This window comes from Mandrillus leucophaeus, unplaced genomic scaffold, assembly GCF_000951045.1.
Source record: "Mandrillus leucophaeus isolate KB7577 unplaced genomic scaffold, Mleu.le_1.0 Scaffold392, whole genome shotgun sequence".
Classification (NCBI taxonomy): domain Eukaryota; kingdom Metazoa; phylum Chordata; class Mammalia; order Primates; family Cercopithecidae; genus Mandrillus; species Mandrillus leucophaeus.
Window position 1 is genome coordinate 2,292,501 of NW_012104165.1, and position 6,454 is coordinate 2,298,954.

Consider the following 6,454-nt stretch of genomic DNA (forward strand, 5'->3'; position numbering starts at 1 on the left):
GAAGAGTGGCTAGAAACTCTAGCCTGCCTCTGATGGGCTCCAGTGGAGGTGGTTGTGGTTGTGGATGTTTTCGGTGTTCTTTTCACGGAATACTTCCTTTCCCTGATGGAGAGCTAATGCCTAATTATCCTACTTATGACCAGGTGTCCCTCTCACTGGAACTTGTTTTCACTGGCAGACACACTTGTGGCTCTTGCCTGTCTAGTGTCCAGTTCATTCCTACCAATATCATCACTCCCTAAGAGAGCCTTGTCCGGAAAAAATTATTAATTTCAGGTGTGTCAGTCAGGTGCAACGCCAAGAAGACACATTAAACAAACAAAACAAAAAAAAAAAAAAAAAAGGGAGAAGTAGTTTTATTACTTAAAGGTTCCAGAGAGAAGAGGGCAACTTGCCTCACAGGCCTAATGGGAGAAATGTCATCCCTTAGAGACACGCATGCTCAACCAGTGGGTAGCAAGAGAGAGTGAGTGACAGCCAAGAAGGCCAAAGCCTTTACAGGGGTACACAGCATTACCCAAGCAGGGAGTAACTGATTGGTGGGTTTAGAGCAAGCAGGCACGACTTCTTGGGAGTCATGTTGTATTGAGAGGTGTTCACTGCTGCAAATCTGCGGTCCATGTGGGGTGTGGGGATCAGTGGGGTAAGTCAAGCAGGTTGTATCCAGGTGTCCCATAGGGAGGTGGAAACCAAGAGGCCAAATATCTGGATTGACCACCTTGAGAAACTGGGAGGAGAGGAGAAGTCGAAATTGTGATAAGGGTGACTAAGCCATGCTTCTGGTATGAGAAATTTCAACTATAGATTGAAAACGAACGCTGAGGCAACATAAAATCATAAGAATTCACTACAGATATTTGCACTATCATGTTCATTGTAGCATTTTTCACAATAGCTGAGATATGGAAGGACCTTAAATGTCCATCAATGGATAAACAGATAAATATATAAAAGGGATATAATGCGATATATATATATGTACCACAGTATCTATATAAAATGGAATACTATTCAGCCTTAAAGAAAAAGGGAAATTCTGTCTTTACAACAACATTCATGAACCTACAGGACATTATGTGAAGTGAAAGAAGCCAGGCACAGAAAGACAAATACCACATGATCTCACTCATATGTGGAATCTAAAAAAGTTAAACTCATACAGGTGGAGAGTAGAATGATAGCTACCTGGGGGGCAGGGGATGGAGAAAGGGGGGATTTTAAACAAGTAGATTTTAAATGTTCTCACTATAAGAAAAATAAGTGAGGTGATGACTGTGTTAACTGGACTTAATCATTCCATATTGTACACACACACACACGCATGCGCGCACACACACACACACATATATCTCTCTCAACAGATCACATTATACCTAATAAATATATAAAATTGTTATTTGTCAATTAAAATAATAAAAGACTGGAGTAATATTTAAGATTTTTTTCACCTGTTGCAGGAAAAATCTTGGAATTGAATTTAAAAGACAACTGGGAAGGCATAAATAATATAGGTCAGTCTCAAAGAGCACCTCATTAATAAGGAAGAGTTTAGTCTTTATGTATTTTAGTTTTTCTGTTGAATGGCTCTCAAGTCTCTCCTTTTTTTCCAGTTGTCTTGTAAATTTGACCCTTAGCCCCATAGGAAACTGAAAAAATCAGACAGCTCAGTCAAACCTGTTCCTTTCGTTGTAAATGTAACTCACAGCATCTTTTCCCATGTTTGTTGGTGATAAATTCACTGTCATCTCAGTAAGACTATAACATCATGCTGAAGATATTTCTGTGAAGAGTTTTGTACTGAGAACATCACACCAGGACAACTCCTTGAAGGGCATTAATTGCAGCTTTGGGATTTATACTCCCAAAGACCCCAATCAGTGAAAGAGTATCCCATTATTCTTTTTGTTTCCATAAAGATTGCATTTGCTCTGGGATAAAGGGTCCATCCCGTGATACCTTGAATGCCCTAAAGTATTCCCACATTCTGCTAAAAAGCAGATCTTTTGGAGAAACTCAGGCTGTCTTTTCTGTAGCAATGACAATCACAGTTATTTCCAGACTCTGTTGTCCATAGTTAGATTTAAAACATTGGCAAAAATGTTATAAGAAGGCAATTAGGTTGATGTTTTTAGGTTGTACAGCAACCAGAGAGCCCCTTCGTCAGTTTATACATGATGAGGTCATAGGTCAAGAGGAGAATGACAGGAAACAGGGACAAGCACAGGAAGGTCAGTACTGAAAGAAGTTGGTGCACTTCTTAAGGGGTAGACAGCTTCCATATTTCAAAATTGCAGAAAGTGTAGATTTTAAATGTTCTTACTACAAAAATATGATGGATGTGAGGTGATGGATATATTAACTAGCTTAATATAATCATTCTGTAATGTATATATACATCAAAACATTACGATATACTCCATAAATATATGCAATTATTACTGGTCAATGAAAAATTAAGAAAACAAACCAGATATAGTATAAAGGAATGGATGTGACACAAGTTGGCAAAATGTCTCTTAATAATAACTGGGGAAGGAAGAGACACTCGACCATCCATTTTCCCTACAGTGTTTGATTTAGAAGAGAGAGAAGGTATTTTATTCCACAGCTCATAGAAGCTACATTTGATAGGGTCTTCATTTCCCTCTTTTCCACCAAGAAGAAAATCGAAGCTGCAAACTTTTCTCTACATGAGTTCTGGGGTTTTTTTTGTCCCTTATTTCCTATCCCTTTTATCAACTCTGGAGGAATGCTGAAAGATGAGTCATACAACAGATAGTTATCAGATTCCACTTTTTAATTACTGTAATAAGGAACCAGGCAGCTGCAATAGAAAAGAAAATTAGGTCTACATCAGCAAAAGTATACACAGCATTTGAGTTCAAGTATCTTATGGCATATTACCTTTAATCCTAGGGAGATTTTAAAAAAATCCTTGGAATTTTCCCATGATTTCTCAAAAGGTTAATGCTCATTCCATTACCAACAAAAGGGGAAAATGTACAGTATCTTTGTACCTGTCTGGAGCATTTGCATAGATTTGGCCCGAGTTTAATGTTCCTAGCTCTCCAGCTGTAACTCGACCAATTAGGCAACTCCTTACATCTTTTTCAAGAGTCAAGATTACAATATTTGAGTATTAAAAGTTTTTCAAAACACTGAAGGTGAGTTGGGTGTAGATAAATTTGTCTTTTGCCTTATTATCATTATTATTTTTTTGAGACAGAGTCTTGCTCTGTCACCCAGGCTGGAGGGCAATGGTGCGATCTCACTCACTGCAACCTCCGTCTCCCAGGTTCAAGTGATTCTCCTGCCTCAGCTTCCAGAGTAGCTGGTATTACAGGTGTCCACCACCATGCCTGGCTAATTTTTGTATTTTTTAGTAGAGACGGTGTTTCACCATGTTGGTCAGGCTGGTCTCAAACTCCTGACCTCAAGTGTTCCATCTGCCTCGGCCTCCCAAAATGCTGGGATTACAGGCATGAGCCACCACACCCAGCCTCTTTTGCCGAATTTATCAGAGAGTACAAGAGGAAGAGTTGGCCGTGGCAGGAGGGGAGCAGAAGGGGGATGGCAATGCTATTTAGGAATATTGAAATGCTGGGTTCCTGTATTTTATTGCAAAAACTGTATCATAAAAGAGTGTTTATCTTTCTCATGCAAGATTGGTAGTGTGCAAGAGAAAATAAGCAACTGAAAATCAAACTATCAAAGCATATTTGAATTTCTTCTTTATTTTTTAAAAATAACTACAAGGTGAATTTTCTGGATTTTATACAATGCTCATGTATCTTTCTACTAATATTAATGTCTGTTCAGAAGCTCCATTAAAAATTGTAGAAACCCCAGAAAATACAAATTATAAATTGTGACTCAGAATTTAAAGTATAGTTCAGTTATTGGCCTAAAGCATATAAAATTTTGTAGAAACCATGTTTAAGTCTTCTTGTCCCTGTCAAACAATCCTGTTATACATTCTTTCAACTTCAAATACCACATTCAGACCTCCTCTTCACTGTTGTGCATCCAGACACTGTCCCTTTCTCTCTTACCAACCTATGTTTTTGTCAGACTCTGTAATCTTTATATCTTCCAGTAATATAGTCTCATTCACCTTTGGAAGCATTCTATCACCGATTACTCTATTTTGCTTTATTAATCGGCTTTGTGTATATTGTGAATTTTTATAAGTTGGTGTGTTTGTGCATATTCTGTTTAAACTTTCATTTTTGTATTATTTGTCTAGAAATAAACTGCTAGCATAAATAAATAGCAGTTAATTTTTCTATAATCATTCAATTATTTCTTTTCAGTTAATATTTTAAAGTGACTGCCTAATTGCTTTTTAGTATGGGAAATTCCTATCTGTAAGTAAGATTATTAAGACTGCTGTTATTCCTTTCTCTGTAATTGCAAAATTGGAAATAGCCTGAAAATATAAAAATAATCAAATTAACTTTTTAAAGTAAAAAATTATTTTCCATAGTTATTGTGTTCCTGATTATGGAATATCATAGTCTTCATTAATCCAAATGTTAACTCAGGGATGTATATAAAAGAACTCAGTAACTTGAGAAGCTATTGCTTGTATCCACAGCTGGATAAATATCTCAATGAAGCATGTAAAGGGAACTGTATAAAAATTCTACTGACATTATGATGCATACTGTCTGGAAGTGGGATTTGTGCTCAGTCTGTTTGCTAGTGAGCTATTGACAATGCATGGACAGACTGAGTTTATGTGATTCTTTCTTTAGGTACAAGAAAAAAATGAATGATGGTGGAAAAAAACACAAGTTCTGAAGACTTCTTTATTCTACTTGGATTTTCTAATTGGCCTCATCTGGAAGTAGTTCTGTTTGTGGTTATCTTGATCTTCTACCTAATGACACTGACAGGAAACCTGTTCATCATCATCCTGTCATACCTGGACTCCCATCTCCACACTCCCATGTACTTCTTCCTTTCAAACCTTTCATTTCTGGATATCTGCTACACAACCAGCTCTATCCCTCAGTTGCTGGTCAACCTCTGGGGCCCGGAAAAGACCATCTCTTATGCTGGTTGCATGGTTCAACTTTACTTTGTTCTCGCACTGGGAATTGCAGAGTGTGTCCTACTGCTGGTGATGTCCTATGATTGTTATGCAGCTGTGTGTAGACCTTTGCATTACACTGTCCTCATGCACCCTCGTTTCTGCTGCTTGTTGGCTGCGGCTTCTTGGGTAAGTGGTTTTACTACCTCAGCACTTCATTCCTCCTTTACTTTCTGGATATCTGTGTGGACATCGCCTAGTGGATCATTTCTTCTGTGAAGTTCCAGCACTTCTGCGTTTATCATGTGTTGACACCCATGCAAATGAGCTGATCCTCATGGTCATGAGCTCTATTTTTGTTCTTATACCTCTCATTCTTATTCTCACTTCCTATGGTGCCATTGCCTGGGCTGTACTGAGCATGCAATCAACCACTGGGCTTCAGAGAGTGTTTAGGACATGTGGAGCCCATCTTATGGTTGTATCTCTCTTTTTCATTCCAGTCATGTGCATGTATCTCCAGCCACCATCAGAAAATTCTCCTGATCAAGGCAAGTTCATTGCCCTCTTTTATACTGTTGTCACACCTAGTTTTAACCCTCTAATCTACACTTTCAGAAACAAGGATGTAAGAAGGGCAGTGAAGAGACTAATGGGGTGGGAGTGGGGGATGTGACAGGGAAATCATGTTGGCTGTTGTTGTTTTTCCTAGGGTCTCATCCATCTTGAAAGGTGGTTTCTCTGCTTCTTTGTGATTTATTTTTGTTCTAACAGCTCACAAAACATGGAATAGTTCAGTCTCACATTTGTTGCTCTTTTTATTATTTAGTTGTGAAATATTATCTTGAGATAAAGTTTTTGATTAGTGTCACTTTGGTCTTTTACAATTCTATATTTTATTTCCGTGACAATTGTGGACTGTGGTTTCAACATAAATAAATGTGTGTGTGAATAGTTGCTGACGAGTTGATGGGTGCAGCACGCCAATGTGGCACAAGTATACATATGTAACAAACCTGCACGTTATGCACATGTACCCTAGAACTTAAAGTGTAAAAAAAATGTTGGAAATATTTCTAACAGTGTGCTAAATTATGAATTGACTATTGATGTATACAGAAAGAGAAGGGCAATATTGCAAAGACTGAGGCTAAAAAAGTTTTTGGTTATTGAATAAACCTTAAATGAAGCTAAAAATAGTCACAGCAAAGAAAAATGGTAACCATAATGAATAATATTGTTTATTTTATGGTAAAGTATATATCATAAGTTTTTGGCTGAAAGACACTTTTTAAAGACTCTAAATCATCTAATTTATCCTGTAGGTCTACATACTTGTCACACTGAACAGTAAACTAATGTCTCTTTAAAATGGCTCATTCATTCTTCTGTCCATTTATTCATTAACTCATTCTTCAT

At 37.5% G+C, this 6,454-nt stretch overlaps 1 pseudogene; it reads left to right on the forward strand.

Moving 5' to 3' along the window:
• The first annotated feature begins 4,713 nt into the window (after nucleotides 1-4,713).
• On the forward strand, nucleotides 4,714-5,764 carry LOC105547639 (annotated as a pseudogene).
• Nucleotides 5,765-6,454: the final 690 nt, after the last annotated feature.